At 31.8% G+C, this 20,316-nt stretch overlaps 1 long non-coding RNA gene across 1 annotated transcript; it reads left to right on the top strand.

The window, feature by feature from the left end:
• Positions 1-1,511: 1,511 nt before the first annotated feature.
• LOC139906674 (uncharacterized) lies at positions 1,512-5,969 on the top strand. The gene is made up of 3 exons (XR_011782396.1): positions 1,512-5,002; positions 5,056-5,195; positions 5,258-5,969. It is a non-coding gene; the product is annotated as an uncharacterized lncRNA (long non-coding RNA).
• Positions 5,970-20,316: the final 14,347 nt, after the last annotated feature.

The following is a 20,316-nucleotide window of genomic DNA, read 5'->3' as shown; positions in this document are numbered from 1 at the left end:
GGTTTTTGGTATTTTGTTTTTTAGTGTAGTAGTTTCTAATACTTTATAATTTTCTTCGTCTTCAAACTTGTTATTAATGAATTTACATTTATAAATAATATTCGAATTTTCTTTAAGTTATTTAACAGAATTTTTCTAAGGGATTGGAGGACTCACATTTTGATGTTTTAGTTATGTTCTTCAAATGTTATATTGTCAAAGTTGTTATTATTTTTCAAATGTAAAGTCGACATGGTAAGTAACCTATGGTCGTACGCATATAGTTTCCTTGATTTTTGAGGACTTTTGAATTCCCATTCAGTATTTTCTCTTTTTCCATTACTTTCACCCTCCAAAATGTGGGGGTTTTCCTTTTAATGTTATCTCTAGAAATTTGAATAATTATTCCTCCCTATTTTGAAAATTTTAACCTATCAGCGAAAGATAGATTATATTGATCTTTGTAGCAGATATGTGGTGGTTCAACTATAAGAGACGCTTGAGTAAAAATCAAATTATAGAGAAATTCCTATTATATTTATTTACTTTAAAAGTATAAACAGACAAATAGACTATGCATATTTGGTCCACTAGGGCTTTTTGTTCAAATTTGTGAGGTGGAATGTAACACTCAGTATATTAGCTATAATTTTGACATTCAATTGATTATTATGACTGTCTAGAATTGGATGTTTAATATTGCTCATAACTCAATGTATTGATTTGTTCTTAATATGTTGTGGGATTGTTATTGTCCCGTTAGTTGTTGTATTTCCATGTGTATAATATTTAGTTTTCTTTTGGTACCGGAGGTACTAGTTACATTTAGACAGAGCGTTAGTCCACTCAAGAAATCCTGAGTACGCTCCCGCCAAATGAAAAATGAGCGGCGTTTATTTTTCCTTGCTCGTATTTGAACTTGAAACTTCATGTATGTATGTTAAAAAACAAATCCAATGCCCTTTTTACCCTTATAACCTATTTTATGTAATAGATAATGGTAAAAAAGACATTTTGATACCAAAATCATGTCTCTTACTTCAATATTAAGGAAGTAATGACCAATTTATCATCAAAATTTCACGCCATTTTTTCGTAGCGTTAAATCTATTCATTTTATAACCTACATCACAATCTGATATGTAATAAAATATGATATTTCAATGAAACAACACAATTTTCTAAAACATGAAGAGAATTGAATTACAGAATACAGTACTGTAAAAAATATTCTAGCTTTTCTTGAGACATAACTTTAACCGTCTTTTCTTCTAATCTTTAAAATTATTCTTTAACTTTCAAATTTTTCGATGTTATCTCATAAGATGCAAACAACAAAAAAAGTAATACAAATTTATATATATGAGCGAAAATTCGAGCAATTTTTTCGCTCTTCTAAAATGGCAAGCGTACTCCCGCTCGGTAATCAAGACAATGAGCGCGCTCCCTCTCTCGCTCAACAATTTTGAGCGGCGTACTATAATTTATATTAATTCAAAAAAGTGATAAAGTCCTTAGGAGCCGCTGTTTAACTAAACCTAATAAAAATGAGTTATTTGATAATACCAATCATAAAAGATACTGAAACGTCATGATGTGAAAATTATTTAAAAAAAAGACTGCATAAGTATTCACGTTGCAAGAATAATGAACAACAGAAAGGGATGAGCTGGTTAATAACAATTTGATGGTATGAAAAATCGATTTAAAGTTCAAATACGGCACGATGAAATTGACGGAGCTTGTATATAATATGGTAATGTAAAATTTATACAAATATCAATCATATTAATAACTTATTGTACATGTTTTCAGTAGTTTAATATTATATTTGACTATTTAAATAATCCTCTTCGATTTTTTATTGAGGCGAAAAACTTATAATATTTTTTCTCTGTTTCATAAAAAAAATCCAGGCTTGCTTTTATATTATCACCACACATATATCGATCCTAAACTGGTCCTTCGAGCCGGATAAATATCATTTCAATATGAAGCTGTTATCAGTAAGGGTGTATGATGAGCATTGTTATATATTTTACGATCATGTGAAGTCGCGTGAAGAAGTTCTAGAAGAAGTTAATAGCGTTTCGAAAGAGTTCCAAATCTTTTTAGGAGATATGAATATGGATTTTGTACGTCTTGAGAATTATAATAGGGATTTAAAATACCTCGTAGAAGAAGACGAATTAGTGAATCTTTTGAAAAGGCTAGTGAAACATTAAAAAATGTAATAGTATAGTGAAACAATATGGAGTATTCGTTAGAAACTTATAAAAAACAAACAAAAAAAACAGAATCAAGAACCTTAATTAGAAATTAATCATCTTATTTTGGATTATAAGATTTCTGGGTTTTCGAGTGAAAGATATGTTATTTCTTCATCCAAACTTGTAAGTGTTCTTCTATTTTGTGGTTTCGTTCTTTTTTCTTTAAGTTCAGTGTTCAGCCATTATTTCCGTTCCGTGTTTAAATCGTAAGGTAGTACCGAATACACTGACCAACAGCAAATTACGACTTTTACTTTGATTGTGTCATGGAGTCTTCATTTGAGAACAAGGTTTCAAAAATTTATAACACAATTAATTATTGAATATTAGTGTTAAATGAGCTACAACTGACTAAAATCAGTTCATTCATTGTTTGAAATGGAGGAAAAAAATCGAAGTATAACCAATTTGATTCGCACTTATCACAGCAACAGGACAAGACAAACTGGATAGTGCAATACTTGAGAAACTCCAGGAATGACCTCTACTTAGCCTCGCAATGAGATTCTTACGGTAAATCAGGCTAAGTTCCCAGCCTCAACGATAATACTGGGAATCGTGGCAATGTGAAGATAAAGGTAGTTACATTAATATTGTTCTTCATCATAGACTAACACGTCCTTAATATGAATATGCAATTGAAGAATACCTCAGTGACACCCAGTTTCAGATTGGGGCTTATATAAGTATTTTTGGGGGTGGGTGACACTGCTATGTATAATTTGATACTATCTGGAATGCTTTTGTGTATGGTGGATTACTATTATGTGTATTTGTGTCCAAAATATCTATTGATGAAGTAACTCCAGATATAAGTAAATTTTGGGAAATGGAAGATGATGGTTGAAGAACAAGAAAAGGACATTTATTGTGTGAAAAAAGAGCTCAAAAACATTTTTTTTAACTGTAAAAAGGTTCTACAACAGAGGAATGGAAGCATTTTTACTAATAAAACGAATAAATTTGTCTTTAGGAAGAAGATCCACGTAGATTTAATTATACTGAAGCAAAGATTTAAAAAGAAACAATTTTTAAAAGAACAGAAAAATGTTTTATTGAAGAATTATGATCTTTTATTTGTTGAAGAAGTACCTTTTGAAGTTGATAACTAATTATCAAGAAGTATTAAAAAATTATCTTCAACCACCAAATTACCTATTTTCTTTTATGACACATCAAAGAAAACTACTGGAAGATCTTAAAAAATGTATTGGACTTAAGTCCAAAGTTGTAGTTACAAATATCGAAAAAATGTATAGACAGACATATCGTTAGCTGGTCAAGACAGTGATTATTTCTCATTTTTTTTGGAGAATGAATAATGATGAACCCATTAGAGAATATTGTCAATATTGACAAGTATTTGGGATTGTAAGTGCAGCATATTCTTCAATCGCAGCAGCACAATAGAGTATTGAATGTTATAAAGAGGATTATTGTCTTGCAGTAAAGGCTATGCTAGAGATTAAAATGTAGAAAATCTTCTTTTAGGCGCTGAATCAATGGAAAATACAAAGTTACTTGTGGATAACATAATAAAGATTAGTTGCAAGGGATTTTTGAGTTTAAGAAATTGAAAAGTTATAGCAAAAAAAAAATATTTTACGTTTGGATTATTCTTTAATTGTTGAAGGGAATAAAAACTCAGTTTAGAATAAACAAAGCTCTAGGATATGTGTGAAATCCGAATTTGGTAAAATATTTTGCATGTAAAAGATGATCACTAGTCTATTTAGAATTTGAGATGACAGCTATATAACATTAAATGTTGATCATTTTCATTATTTACATTAGCTTTCTGTAGGTTTGTGTTTAAAACACTACTATAAGACATTATCTTCAATTTATTTTCCTTTACCTTGTTGGCAATAGGGATTCTAACTGAAGAATCAAGGAAAACTGTGTCCTTGTCTTTATTCTTAAAAAGGGGCTATTTTATTATACAAGAAAAAGCACGTTGTTGGGAGCAACTTGGACAATGTTTTCATCAATAACAGATGACAAGGTAATCAAAGGAGAATCCCACAAGGATTTTCCCTTTTGAATCACTAAATGTAACTAATATATAAGGGTGATAATTTTGGTAAGAATAGAAAAGCGTGCGAGGAGAAAAGAAGAATTACTTATGGCATCATTGATTAAATAATATACATCTTCTTCTATCAATCATGAACGTTATCATTCCCGCCTTTATTATTCAATATTAATATAATAATATTAGATGGGGATAGTCGATAGAGAACTGAATAAAATGCCTAAAATAACGTCGCCTTCTGTCTGGATTTCTGAAAATCGAGGCCTAGGAATTTGGAAAATACTTACCGGATGAGAAACAGATGGTTTTTCGGATTTGTCGATATAAATGTGCCTTTAGTCCCCTGTCTAGAATTACACGCCACTCATTATCCTCATCTGATATCAAGAGTATGGATATTCATCTATAAAATCAAGTTAATGATGAACACATCAAGTCCGACTTTAACTCTGATCTCACAAAGATGCTTATTGCATTTAATATAACCTTATCCATTGCTAATCATCTACGTTCAAAAAATTTATGGAGAAATACAAGGGTAAACATATCCCTTCCCGAGGAACCATCATTAAATTAATGGAGGATGTTGTTACTGATGTCATTTATAGAAATACATATAAAAATGTTTTGAGTCATCCACACCAAATGACGATCAAGTTATCAGTAAAAAGTATTTACGAATATCGAAATGGAACTCTGAATTTTGTACTATCTCAGAGTAAGTATTCTATTTTTTTTTAAATCTAACCATAAAATATGATTCTATTTTAGCTAAACATATCAAGTATTATGATACACAACTCAGTAAAGGGCAAAAACAACTGCTTAAATGGTCACAACAACGGGGGTAGTAGCTTTGGATGGTTTGCAACTAGTTTGTCTGAGACTACTTACTTCGCTTTAAGACTTGGGTATGATAATTAGGTTTTCCAATATTACATAGTCAATAAATATTACTTTTTTATCACTTAAGGCTTAGCTATGGTTGATGGGCTCCAAGAAATGGTGTTCAGAAAACTCATAAAAGGCAAAAAGAAATGCTTAAATGGTCACAACAACGGGGGTAGTTACATTGGTTGTAGCATTATAATTAGCAATTGTGTATATCCTGCATGATAATAGCATGTTGTTATATAAGCATAAATAACGGGTAAAAAATCTTTTTTTAATGCTCTTAATAAGGAGTAATATCGCCGGACATTACTACATAATTAGCTTTTGCTCTAAATCTTTACGATGAATTTATTTCTAACATTTTTTTATTAATATATTTATTGTCTAATTTTATGATTTTGACATTTACTTAATTATTAATAATTAGTTAGATCTCATCGGTAGAGATATATCTATCCTGTGCACAATTGTATATAGCAACCTCCACATGAAGAAGAGGGGTGATTATCTTTTTGATTAAACTCCACGTCTCGCTTGTGTATTGCAACCTAAAGTTATTACATATTTAACTGAATTCCGATGTTAGAACAAGAAAAAATTATCCGGATCAATGTATTATTTCAATATTCTGTATTTATAATTTATTATTATTAATAGTTATATGATTTTAATTGTTTGATTTTGTATATTTAACTTAAATGTTTAATGGTTTATTTTTTAGTATGTAGATTATATTTAATTAAAGCCTTCTTTTTTAAACTTTGAGCTTCAAATATATTTCAAATACTCTACTTTGTCGTTTCATTAGCTATTATTCTGAGAATAAGGTTCATAATGAATTACAATTTCATGGAGTGTGACGTTTGCAAATCTACTGTAACGGATAAAAAACGTCGAAGTCAATTATACGTAGTATATATTCATTAAACATTTTGCTAATAAATACATTCGTTATACCCTCAAAAATCATAATAAAGCAGGCAGATGATAATCACATCAGTATTTTAAACAATGATACCATATGTCTTTTTTTTCCCCTCCTCCTTGCACGCGTTTTTCTCTACAATATAATCAACTATACTAATATATCAATATAATATCAGAAACGTGTAGAGGGAGAAAAAAAAGAAGAAGGTGACAATATGTAACTATTAACTATTCACCTATATAGAGTAGCAACATACATAGAGGAATAAAGTTTGAGGTGATAAACCGGAATTAAATAGAATAGGAATATGGAAGGAAATGAAACCTCTTTACATTCTCCTTTTTGATTCCAAAATGTATTTTTGAGGCTAAAGATGATGATCCTTGCCAATACTGTAGTTTCAGATAATTCGGATAGGTATTCAGCACACTAAGATATATTGTAACACAAGAAATCAGTCTCAAAGTTACATTTAAAAAAATAATCACAATACTTCACAGATTACAGATACTTCCGAAGTTTTCATGAAAGTGTGACATACAAATAACGATTGTAAATACTTCTTGTATACAAGGTACGCTTAATTTGGACTTGCAATTTCCTTACGTAATTGCTTTTTTTTAAATCATATCCCTATGAGTTTTGTATCATCGAAGTTGATTTATTAGGAACTTGTGAGATCTAGAATCAAATGCTTTTTCAAAATCAATGAGCAAGATAGTGGCATCATCACCCTTTTATTTTATGGTATCCACGGCGTCTTGGATAGAACGATGAATGTCCTGTACGTATTTTCCTTTCAGAAATCCTTTCTGCTCAATTCTCAAAAGTTTCATGTAGTTTTTTTAATTTAACCCTCAGGATCGACAAAATCCAAAACAGGGGAGAGGATTTGCGTACCTTTACTCATTGACTTTCTAAGTGCATTGACACAATCCCACATAGATATATAATTCAACAAGTTGCAAAGTACAAGTTTCCGCCCAAGTTCGCCAACATAATCTCAACTATCTTACGGCAATCACACTGTTCTCTAGACTTACCAGGCAAAAAAGAAAACTACACAAGATTTTATGATAGAATATTTATGGGTTTGGGTGAAGTCACAAATTTTTTGAAAAAACTGAATAGTTATGTAGCTGCTATAAATAGATCCTGAAACTCAATTCTGCTCGAAACGTTACCACTCCTCGACCCTAATGAACCTATTAATTACAATTGTCACTATATTAGTTTAGATGATTTTTTAAAATCAAGTGGGCTTATTTCGGTTGGAAAAATAGAATGGCTTAACATAGAACTACATAGGTCTAATTTTCTGACACACAAAAAAATCCAAATTAAGGCAAACTCATCTTCAGATATAAGAATCCAACCCTTTACTTCCTCAATTATAGGGCTGGAGGAAATAAATAGATAAAAAATTCAGTTAGGGCTACGAATGGGAATTGGAAAATTAATAGTTGAGAGAATACTCTTAAGGTATGGCGGGGTCCAGGAGGATGTCAATGACCATAATCCATGACTATTATGCGGAACCCTTTTTCATTGGCAAAAAAAAGAAGGTTTAGAAACAGGATGGCAATTTTGAGACTCTTCACAAATAAATCAAATCAGAAAAGGATAAACAGAGTTCTTCTCTTTGTGAGGAAGGAAGGAAACGAGCGGGCATCTATTCCACAACTACTAAAAATCTCTAAAGTATATACTGTGGGATATATTTTAACTTGCCCTTGTATGCCTGAATTTCAAACAGCTATAGCACTGAAGTTGCTGCATCACCGAAGAAAGTTCGACCTTATCAACCCCTACTGGTGATCCATTGGTTGTTTCTTCTAAGCTTTTATTTTAACTTTAAGCTTCCCCGCCATTATTTTTAGAACTTTTCGAAAATTTTATATCATCCTTACTTTCCCAAGCTACAGAATGAGGGACACTTTCAAAATCACCTATGATTTCCCAATATTCCACCATTCATTGTCTCAATATTGTCAAATTTACCTCTTATTATTTTTTACAGTTACTTCAATTGGTTTTTGAACAACTTTCATGTTATTAAGACCTCTTATAGTGAAGAATACATTGTTTTCCACTTCTGCAATCCCTTTTATATTTTTAAACATTGTTATTACAATTGCATGGCCTTTAAATGCGATGCTAATAAAACCAGCTCCACTTTTGGAAATGTCTTCTTCCGAAAACCAAGGACTTCGATGTTTTTTTTTTTAGTAATTTGGAATTTGAGGAACAAATCCCTTCAATTTTTAATTTTTTTATCTTTCAAATTCAAAAGTATTTTATCCCAAAATGGGTTTACCTTTATCGGTTTTCTTTGAATTTCATTAATAAATATGTGGTTTTGAATTCCTTGTTTACATTTTCTTCCCTTTTTGACAGATCCCCAACCGCAGCGTAATTAAATTCCTGATTATCATTTTGAAAAACTTTGCCGACTCCTCCTCCAACACATGAACCCAGGTCCAACATTTACCTCTCCATTCTTCCCCGATAGGTTCCCCTACTGTATGAGGGGTCCATCCTCAGAACAGAATATTATTCATCCGTTGATGTTTGTTAAATGTTACTTCATTTACTATTTCACAAAAAAAATTATTTTTTCAAGACTACACAGAAAAAAGACTACAACCTTCCATGTCAAAAATTTTGAAGTTGAAGTTGTTAACCTCTTCTAATCTAATCATTTTGATTAGAAAGAGGGATGGCGATAACAAATCTCCTTGCTGAGCTTCATGCTAAATGCAAAACTTAGAGTCAGCACCGGGAATGTCAATACTCGATTATGAGCTCCTAAGAATGGCCAAGGCCATGTTAACATATCCTTTAGGAAGTCCGTCCTAAATTGGTGTTCTACAATGAACTTGTGTATCGATTGCCTTTTCGAAGTTGATAAAAATTGTAACTTACTTGGATGATGCAGATAAGTATATATCATCTTGAAAAGAAGGTGTTATATTCTCCAACAAGTGTGACACCATAAATCCTTTCTGATCCGTTGATATAATGTATGAAAGAATTCTGAAAAGTCTTCGATTCAATATTCCCGTGAGTATTTTATATGAGGTATTGAGGAAGGAATCGGGTCTGTAATTTTCAATGTCATAATTTGACTTGTTCTTTTTTTAGGAATGAAACTAAGGTTCCAATGCTCAAGAAGCCAGGAACAAAACTCTTCTTGAATATTTCCTTAAATACTTTTTGGAGGATTGGAGAAAGTCAATTTTTAAATGATGGTCAAGGGCTTTTAAATTTTTTTCCTAACCTTGGATGAACTTCATAATTTCTTCTTTACTGATGGTTGAGTATATATCTTAAAAAAAATATCACGATTAAAATGAATTTTCCTGCTCTTCCATGGACAATATAATTAATATCTTCACGCGTTGTATCATTTAGAACAACTACTAATTAAATTGTCTCTGTATTTTGTAAATGGGCTTTATATTTGGGAGGTACTTCCTTCTTTCTCGTCAAATTCTTTTCCCCTGATGTTTTCTTTGGGTATTTTGTACACCATTTTTGTCACCTCAGCATTTATTGGTTCCAAGGAAGAGTCCAAAAATCTAAGTAGAGTTTTACTGTGTCGTCTACCTCTGTCCTGTATTATTTTGCTACATTTTTTTCTAACAGCGGAGGATAAGGTATATTGAATTCTAAGACGATAGTAAATCTCTTTTATGTTGAAAAAAACCATATCTGTAATCTCCTTGATAGGCGGAGGGCACTCTCTGGGAGGCTTCTTTACAAGAAGGGAAATATTTTAATCTGCTATTTTTTATGATTTTATTTATTTATAGAATTATATTTATGCAAAAATATATATATATCATTTAACATTCTAGTTTAAAATTAATTCCCCAAACCAAAGTCAGACATCCCGAAAAGTTGCTATATAGGATGTTAGTTACAATCCATTTTCAGCAAGGGAAACATATTTAAACGGCCTTTAGATATTTTTTAAGTGACGAACAAGCTTAGTTGGTACAGGAAAATAACTTCTTATGGGTGGTCAAAAACCTTTTTAAAAGTTAGCCAGATCTTAGGCCATGAAGAACCACTGAAGTATAATCTAAGACTGAATAAAAAGAATGAATAATATTCACTCCTCAATATTACCACTCCTGGATAACTCTGGCTTTGGTATGAACGAGGAGTTGCCCTTCCAAACTTTATAACTCACAGGAGGACTACTTCACTTGTCCTCATGTCAGAAACGTAAGCACATGTTTTTTATGAGTTTAATGGGGTGAATCTTTTGGTAAGGATGTGTGAATTAAAATCAAAAATAAACTACAAGTACCTACGTCAGAACTGATTGGGTAGTGACCACCGATCTTAATCTTCTCAGGGCTTTTAAAGTGGAGGTCATCATCAGTAAAGTGCCGGTTATAGTATATTTTTGCAGATGTAACAAAAACCCATACCAACAAATTTGGAAGGGGAAATAGCGAAAGAATTCGACGTTTTAGCTAATTTTTCCGACAATGGTTATTGATTCGGACTTTTGGGTAGTTGTATAGAAAGAAAAAAAAAAGTAGTGATTTTTATTGTCATTTTTCAAGTTATTGTTTTTTCATTAACTCATATCTGTTATGTGTAAGGAGTGTGTTATATTCAGTTAGAATGTTTGTTTGTTTGTTTTTCTCTCTGAATTGTAAATAAAGCTATACCTATCGGACTTTTAAAAAAACTAGCAAAAAAAACACACTCACAATCCATTTTCAAAAAAAGTTCCTTCCATAAAATTTGACAGTAAATAAACAAAACAGAACCATTAAATAGCTCAAAGTTTCTTAAAAAAGAATAAGCTATATTTACATAATATTTAAATTAAAGGATAAAACAATATTCTGTTGATCTGGATTACCTTTTAATTTTTTTTAAATTTTGCATTAAACGGCGCAATAATTTTAAGTTTTTATCTGACAATGAATGGTAGTAGTGTAATATGGCCCAAGCATATTTTTAAGAAGACTGATGCGTCCTTGGAATCCTAACGGAGAAGGCAGAATATTGGGCTGCGGCTGCGATTAAATCAGAATTGCCCTGATTTCTTCGACTCGGATAAGCTTCTCTACTCCCAACTTCTCTGCGATCATGTTTTTACAGCTTGATAAGGCATTTTAATACCTTTTTTTTTGTTGGCGCACTTTGAATCTTTAAGGAGAGACTAAATAAAATTAGCAACATTATAAATTTTTCTGTAATTCCAGTAATGTTCAGTGTGATAAAATCTCTCAAAATCTGGAGTGCCAGGCAATTTGCAAACGAATGCAAACCATTGTTGAACATTCTTCTACTTCTAAATTATCCTAAATAACTTTTGGGTATTTTTATAGAATCTATTTAGCTTCGACAAAAAATCTTATTAAGCTAGCAATTTTCTTCGTCAATCAACTTTTCGGCTAACCATGGAATAAACGTTTCCTTATAAAGTCCCACGACCAATTTGGTAATTAAAGAGGTCAATTCTTTTTGTGAATTAAATTTCTTCCATTTGTTAATTGAAGAATTTATAAATTTATTTAGATCCCTTGAGTTTGTATAGGAGGCGCCTTTACTTTCCCACTTACATTCTAAAATATCGATACTCTTTTTGATAGAGCAATCAGCTATTTTATGTCTTTCAAAGGGATCCCATTTATCAAGGGGAGAATAACTGTCTTCTTGTTGTTAATTTTCAAATAAAAACCTCTTCTCATATTTCTTGAAGTAGCTCATTAAAACTTCAATACTAAATTTTTAATTGTTTTTCTAATTTTGCATTCAATATCAAAAAGATATCGTCAGTATAAATATCAATAATATGCTTTGATGTCCCAAAATCTAATCCAAAACACCCAAACTTATTTCCTATGGTATACCCAAGATCTTTAATCCTAACAGCAAAAAGTAGTGGAGCTGAAGGACAACTCTTTCGACAACTTTTCTTTAAAACTATTGGATCACTTTCCAAATCACTGAATGCAATAGTCGACGTATCAGTGAATAGAAGAGCTCTCATTGTGTAAAAAAATCTTCACGGAAGGAGTTTATTAATTGGTCTCAAAATATGTCCATGTGAAATATTACGAAAGGCCTTGTAGAAGTAAATTGCAATTATTGCACCAAAGCTCCCGTTATTTGGTACACTCTCAATTCCAGTTTGAATATTTCTTGATATGTCTGAAATCCTCCTCCCCCCTCTGGAATTCTTTTTATTACGAACAGTAATAGGTCTCCAGTTATTGATGTTTGTATGCTAAACTTTCTTGAGAATCAAAAGGCTATCCTGCCTTTTGTAAACGACTTTGTAAGATGCCCATATATTTCCATAGACTTCTTTATCTCAACCAGATAAAGAACTACACCATCAATGCACCGAGTGAAAATTTTGCCAATAACACTGTCAGGCCCCGAAGCTTTCTTTTCTTTAAAGTCATTTTTATATCTCCAGAGAGTCTGTAATAATATTGCCTTCAATGATAATTTTCTTGAAGACAGATTAAGAAAAATGTTGTTTAGAAAGAAGGTTTTTATCTCTTCTAGGTATAATTTTTAGATTCAATTTTTGCTTTAAATTCCATTTCTGCAATTTATGAGAATCGAGATAAGTTAATAATATCTGTAGTGATTGTATATACAAATAAGGAACCTTTCTTCAGTATTTCCTTAATGTAATTTAGTACGGACATTTCTTTCTTTCTTTACGAACAAACTCTAAGGCAGTAGATTTAACTGTATGAACCAAAAGATGAACAAGTTTTTTTGTATTAAGTGAAAGAATAAAATGATTGATAAAACGTGTTTGAAGTTTGCTGATAAAATTTTTATCTTAATCTAGGCGAGGCCAGTAAAAGGCATTTTTTGTTTTGGATAAAATAAATGAAGAGGCGAGGGTCAAATAGATTTCAGAAGTCTTTTGGCCAATTCTCCAGGAAAAAATGTTATCAGGGCTCAAAATTCTAATTATGTGATTCAAATTCAGTTCTATAATGAGTTCAGATAAAGTTTTTTGAGTGAGGTACCAACGATTCGTATTGTATAAGTCGACATTTAAATCTCCCATGATCAATAGAGACCAAAAGTCATTCTTAAAAACAACTATAATAGATTGAAATAAGGTGTAACATTTCACATTAGGTACAATTGCATTAATAATATAAAAACCACTACTTTTTGTTGGAATAAAAAGTTTATGCAAATCACTAAGACTTGATAATTCATTAACACATTTAGGTTCTTCGATTTGTTTTGAAATTAGAGAAAGTATTCCCCTAACCATTCCAAAGCCTATGAAAAAGTAATGATAATTATGAGGAATATAAATTGGGCATCTCAGGTACAAGAAGCTGATGTAGGAGCTTTAACATCTTAAAGACATATAATCTCAGCTTTATCATAAACTAAACTTTTTATTTAGGAATGACTGGAAATACGAGTTTTTCCTCCTTTTGCGTTGAATGAAAGAATTTTACCCATTCCCATATTGATTTCCTGATACATACAGGTTCAATTAAAAAATCTTTAATTTTGGTCTGTGTTTTAAACCCCATCAATATGATATACGATTCAAATTGGCGAAATTAATTCCTCTGAATTTTATAAGATCTTGATCTCTTTGCGGAGATAGGCCTGAAGTTGTAGATGCTCTTGTCGAGACACACCCTGATCTTGTCTGTGCTAACAGAATAAGACCAGGATTTACAGAAGGTTTTGAAGATTTACGTAGTTGTATTGCAGCTCTTGTATTACCTTCACTCTTGCCATTAGAATGAAAAGGAATGATACTATATACAGAAGTCCCCACAGTATTATCTTCATTTGATCTTTTTCCAGTGGATTTTAGATTACCCCCATTCCTCCATTCATTGTTCGTATTTGGATTAATCTGAACCTCTACAACCTCCAGCGTTTTTTTCGGTTCCCCTATCTATAAATTCGAGGAAGCCATCATATAAAGTTAGTTTTCTCAGTATTGTCTTCTCAATTGACCATTTTAGAGGGACTTAAATCATTTTCAACATTAATTTCACTAGGATTGTCCCCTGCCAGAGCCACTTCTTCTACTGTTAGTAAATACATTGTTGCAATTTCAATTTAATCTCCTTCCTTCCTTTTATCCTTCGCTTCTGAGCTCCTCCGAACTTCTACAGCCCATGCACACTCTCCTTTACCTTTTCACCTGACATATCTACACCAATCGATCCCTCTTCGAGAACCTGGATTCGTCCAGGGGCCTTAATAGATCTACTTCTTGCAATGGTATGCCTGAAAACGTTCTCATATTCAGGAAACTTAGCTCTACTATTAGTGCAGTTATGTTTCGTGAGACCTAGTACAAAACAATCCTAACATTGTAGTATGGATCCCAAAATTTGAGCTTAACAAGGAATCCCTGAAAACAATTAGCTGAATTTGCAACTATTTCTACAATGTTATCTCGAGATATTTTTCTATTCCTTGCATTTTGTTTCAGCCAATTCATTGATTGTTTTTTTTTTTTTGTCTTTTTTTAGTTAATGATCGATTACTTGCTCAAGTTGTTTCAACCAATTAACAGCTCTTAACTCACCGATTCATTCGAATGTGTTAACCATTGTGACCGTAATTTTTTTATCTTTATTAAGATTAATTTTTTCATTGCTTTTAAAGATAAGTTCACATTGATACAGCTTCCATCCACATTTTAAACCCTAATTGGGTGTACCCTTTGAGTTTTCTAATCCTCCTCTTATATCAATTAAAAATTCGGTGTAAAACTTCGCATGGTTAATACTAAAGAATAAATTTGCTCCTGCTAATTCATGCTCTTTAAAACCATATAATAATGTAATATCATAAACGTCAATATGCTTCATACCTTCAATAAAAGTGTTTTCCAATAATTTTCCAATAAAACAACAAATGTTTCCCGTTTGAAACTATTATCCCAGTCACTAAACTTCCCTTTATTGACACGTTTACCCTTTCCTTGTTTCACCGCCGTCGAATATAGTATACCACGAGATGAATAATAAGAATAATTTGTTGCATCTCCGTCTGGTGGTCTAATGGGCAGGAACCCGGCCATGTTTAAATTTTTTGTTGATCATACCTATAATTGGAATTACGGAAGGGATGTTGAAAGGCTCTTCTATCATATCAAATACAACGGACCTTTAATTTGTATTCTTAATAAGTGTAGAATAAATAAAATAGAAAATAATCAGATACTCCATCTTTGTATTAAGTTAATAAATTATCAGTATAACGCAGAATGGAAAAGAGGAAAGGATTATGCGATTGCCTTCTCCTGTCAACTATGCAACAGAAGAGGATCGTATTGCTGTGACAAGCTTTAAAGAAGTTCCTACAATAGCCGTTTAGTCATGTATCTCAATGGCCATGTGAGAAAACAAGCGATGTAAGGATCAAGAAACTAAAAAAATGTGCTCAAGAAGATGAAGAATATAAGAAATTAATACTTGCTAATACGGAGAATTTTCCACTATCATCAAGATCAAAAACATTAGTGCAATTTATTTGGAAACCTGTGAGACAGAATATGGAAGACGAATGTGTTGCTAAAATATGAATTATTATACCTTGAAAGAAAGAAAGGAAATTTTATATTAGTTTCACTATGGACATAAAGAAATTGATGCAACAAAGTTACGATGTCGACAAGCAGTTTATTGACCCAGAATAAATTTGAGTATAAAAACTTTAATCGAACAATGTGAGCCATGTCAAGATGGCCTAGTCAAGGACAGGAGGCGATACAAGAAGACGTTGCAATAACAAGAGTGTTTTACAAGGGTTGTATGTAATCTTTTTGAATATGCTGTGAAGAAAATATATGGGATATGTCGATAAACATAGTGGACTTACAGAAATTAGAATTTGGATATCAGATCCCAGACCATCACAAGTTATAAGTGCACACAAAAATATCTGTTTCAGCTCCATTTTGAACTATTACATTCACTGGAGTTTGAGCTGTTCTAAGATTTTCCAATCCTCTTACATTGTGGAAGATCCTTTCATCGATTTCTAGACGTCCTTCTATATTCACGAATCTATCTATTACGTCGATGGTTTTTTAAAAATAGAGTATTACAAATCCAGCTCCACTCTTGCAGTTCTTAAACTACCTGATCTCTTATAGTAGTTCGAAAACTATCTTGAAATATTTCACTTTTGGGTGAAAACCTAGTAAGATTTTATTTTCTTTCTCTTTCCAGTCAATATATGCTTTATTCCACGTTGTGTCAATCTGACTTTGTTGCGTCTCCCAAGAGCTAGGCCTCATCATTTTTGAATAAGTAATATCTTTACCTTTAATAGCATTTGGTTCATGAATGTGCATTTTTTCACCTTCATAGACATTTAATTCGTGTATATTTATCTTTTCACCTTGTGCATTTTGTTCGTCGGGCGGTTTTCCTGGAGAAAGCATTCTCATTTTCCTTTTAAAAAGTTACTCAGCCATATTTAGAGTAACATATAGCATTTTTACGTCACTAACCTCGTAACTAATCAATCAATAGTTGGGATTGAGGATGGCGTCATTTTTCCGAATCTACGGTCTTAATGAAGCACTTAGGTCAATTAAATATCTAAAATAAGATCCCGTAAAGGATGCTTACATTCAAATACTCTACTTAAACATTAAAATCACTTAGAAACAATGATTTTTTTTTTCTTCACAGAGAGAAATATTCACACTTTCAACGTCACAACCCAACAAATTAATTTAAAGCATCTACTCTTTTGAAGAAATAAGAAACGTGTCAAGTCCTTCTCACTTTTTTCCCCATAAATTACAAATCAATTTGGATTTAAATCGATTAAAAGATCTATTTATTCGTCTCCTCGTCTCAGTTTTCCAAGTTTCTTCGATAAAAGTGGCTAGAAGATAATATAAATATGTGGTAAGTTAAGTAGAAGTAACGGTAAAAGGATTTTTTCTCAAAAAAGTGGGGGATTGATTTGTATTCTTCAACTAATTATCTTACATTTCTTTTACTAAATTATTCTAATTAGCTCTACAGAGGCCCAATATTTCCACTTAAAGATTACAAAAAGTTATGGTCACAATAAAATAAAATAAATATACGGTGTTCTGATTTAATTATCTTTCGAAACATGTGTTATGTCAATATACAACAATAATGACCATAAATCAAGATAAGAGGGAAACCCCAATTTTTGTTTACTTCAATTTACGATAATTTTTGATAATTTCATGATCTTTGCGAGTCGATGCTAGGATTTAATAATGCATTGAGCGTTTGAGACGCTAATCTTCAATTAAAAACCTAATTTGGAAATCTTTATTGAATGAACTCATCTTCTTTATATAATTTGAGGTTCGTCGTAGATATTGAAGAGTGAGAAACTATGTCCACCAATGTCTATTTCAACTCACACCTTAAAATACAAAAATCAACAAATGGGTCCACAATATGAAATAGTACATTTATTCAATTTGCAATGCAACTACTAATTATTAAAATATCCCAGAGCTCCATTTGTTTACCAATAGTAAAAACTAAAGCATTGTTTTATTCCAAGTTTAGATCTACATTAGTTTTTTCAATTTTGAAGGTAACGCACGTAACTTAAATGGCTTCCTTTTCTTATCTCTTTTATTATTTTTTTTCCATATACTAATTAAATACTAAGAATGACATAAAAGACAAAATTCCATTGTCATCATCAAAACCCAAACAAGACAAATCAAATTGTTAAATGTATAATTGTAATGGATATTACAAGGTTTGAAATTAAATAAAAATGATGTCAATTTTAAATATGACAATTTATGTTAATTTTATAGTATGTCTTCCCTTAATGTAAAATAAAATTTATACACATTTCCATTTGTATAGAGTATAACATGTATATATATATATATATGTTGATTTCCTGTAGAATACATTCATTTTTATAAACGCAGATGAGTTCGGCCGGCCTTTTAGGGAAGATAACCTCGACCTTGGTTTTATTTTTTCTTTTCTTGGTTTTTCTGAGAAAGAGCTTTATGAGCAAATCCTAAGCATTCATTCGGTCAAGCTAGTGTTTGCCCAAAAAAGCGTATTGATGTAAGAGATAGAGCAGTTTCTCTTAGAAAGGAGTTCAAGGTACAAATTGCCTCGGTAAATGGTGTTATAGCTGATGTATACATGAAAATCAAGGGATCTGCGTATTATCTATTAGAAAAGTGAAAATAACTACCTTCAACACTATTGGAAAGTTTAAGGATGAGAAAATGATTACATATTTGTTTTCAAAATTTGGTTCAGTTATTGAACAAACCCCATCAAAGTGCCCACCTTAGGCAAGAGCTAATCATCTGAAACGGTATAGTGAAATGAGGGGGCCAAACTATGAAATTGTGATCAGGCAAATCCTAACGTCATCTCACAAAGTCTTCTAATTAATGGCCAGTTAGTTACACTAAAATTTGAGGAGCAATGCAACAGTGCTTTGAATGCTTCAGCGTTGGACATACTAAGTTGTCTTGTAATACAAAAAGAGTTCCGGCTTTTGCATGTGATAGTATTTTCATGAAAAAATTCAAGAACGTATACCGTCAATTAATATGCAACCTCAGGAAGAAGATTGTGGAATTACCAATGATAAGAGTGTTTGTGAGTTATACCTATTATTTTTTTTTTTTTTTTTTTTTGGGGGGCTTTCTACTAGAGATGAAGTGAGTACTGAAGGTTGTACTGCCTTAAATGTTCCCCAAGAAGTATCACAAGAGACGGAAGAAGCATATAAAACCAGTACCCTCTCCAATGTTGTAGGCATAACACCCTCAAAAGAGAGTAGAAAAGAAGATGATGAATGTGCTATTGTAAGTGAAGACACCATTGAGGAGGTAAATGCTATAAAATACAGCTGCAGGAATGTGGTGAAGAAAAAAGTGAAACTTATAAGTCTTATGAAGCTTGGAAAATATAATGGGAGTAGGCAAATGATTAGTAGTCTCTTGAATGACAATCATCATGTTACAAAATCAGAAGTTAAAAAAGATCGATGAAACAATTTAGAAAAGGATGCTATCCGGGGATAAACCTCCCTCGTCATAAACACAGTTCAAGATATGAGAAGAGTGAATTTGACAATGATGAAGTGGTTAAGTACTACCAAAAATTGTTCAAACGCCGGGACTGTGTGTTAGCTATTAAGTGCAAAATATGTGTATTGAATAACGCCCGTTTTGCCGATTATATTCATGTTCAACCTCCAGAACCCATACCATTGTCTGTTTGGGAAACTGAGAAACACTTCTGAAAGGAAGAACTTGTAGATGCAATAAAAAGATGTGGCAAAAAGGTAAATCTCCTAGTTTATCAGGCCTTGGTTTTGAAATATATCAACTTTATGGTGATGAACTGGCACCGATTCTAAAGGAACTATTTAAATGGATACTGATGATAGGTTCCTTTCTATCATATATAAACCATGGTCTACTTATTACAATACCCAAAAAAGCAAAATATATAAGATTCATTAAGAATTTGAGGCAAATCACACTTCAAAATACTTTGTACAAAGTATTTTCACATGTAATTGTTGAAAGAATTAAGAAGACACTGCCAGTTACAATATATAATTCCAAAAGAGGATTTATAGGTGGTCAGAGAATGGAAGACATTGTTGCAAACCTACAGACTGCTTTCGATAATTTTGACAATTGTACTATATTGACCATTGACTTTGAAAAGGATTTTGACTGTGCCTTGCATACTCACATTATAAGAATATTGAAAGGCAAAGCATTGGGAGAATTCATGATAACAGCTGTTGCTACAATACTTGTGAACTCCAATACAATTTATGGGTCAGTATACATATGAAGATTTGTCCAGGTAGAACGTGGATTTAAGCATGGAGAGCCCATAGCAGCAATTCTTTTAATAGTTGCTCTGGGTCCCTTATTGTTACAAATGAGAGATAACGAAGTGGTGAAAAAAACCAAATATTAGTTGTTGTAAATCCATTTATGCTTATGCAGATGATACATCAACAATCATAGCGGCTGGAAAAGTTTTAACGATGGCATCCATCTTTGAAATATATAAGCTTCAATCATTGTTCGAGATTTTGTCAGGTCTGGAAATTAATATAGAAAAATCCGAGCTGATATCAAATAACAATGACATCAACTCAATATATTACCAGCATACGAAATCAAGGATCAAGGTGCTTGGAGTTGT

This window comes from Lepeophtheirus salmonis, chromosome 12, assembly GCF_016086655.4.
Source record: "Lepeophtheirus salmonis chromosome 12, UVic_Lsal_1.4, whole genome shotgun sequence".
Classification (NCBI taxonomy): Eukaryota; Metazoa; Arthropoda; class Copepoda; order Siphonostomatoida; family Caligidae; genus Lepeophtheirus; species Lepeophtheirus salmonis.
This window is presented reverse-complemented; position numbering and strand designations above follow the sequence as displayed.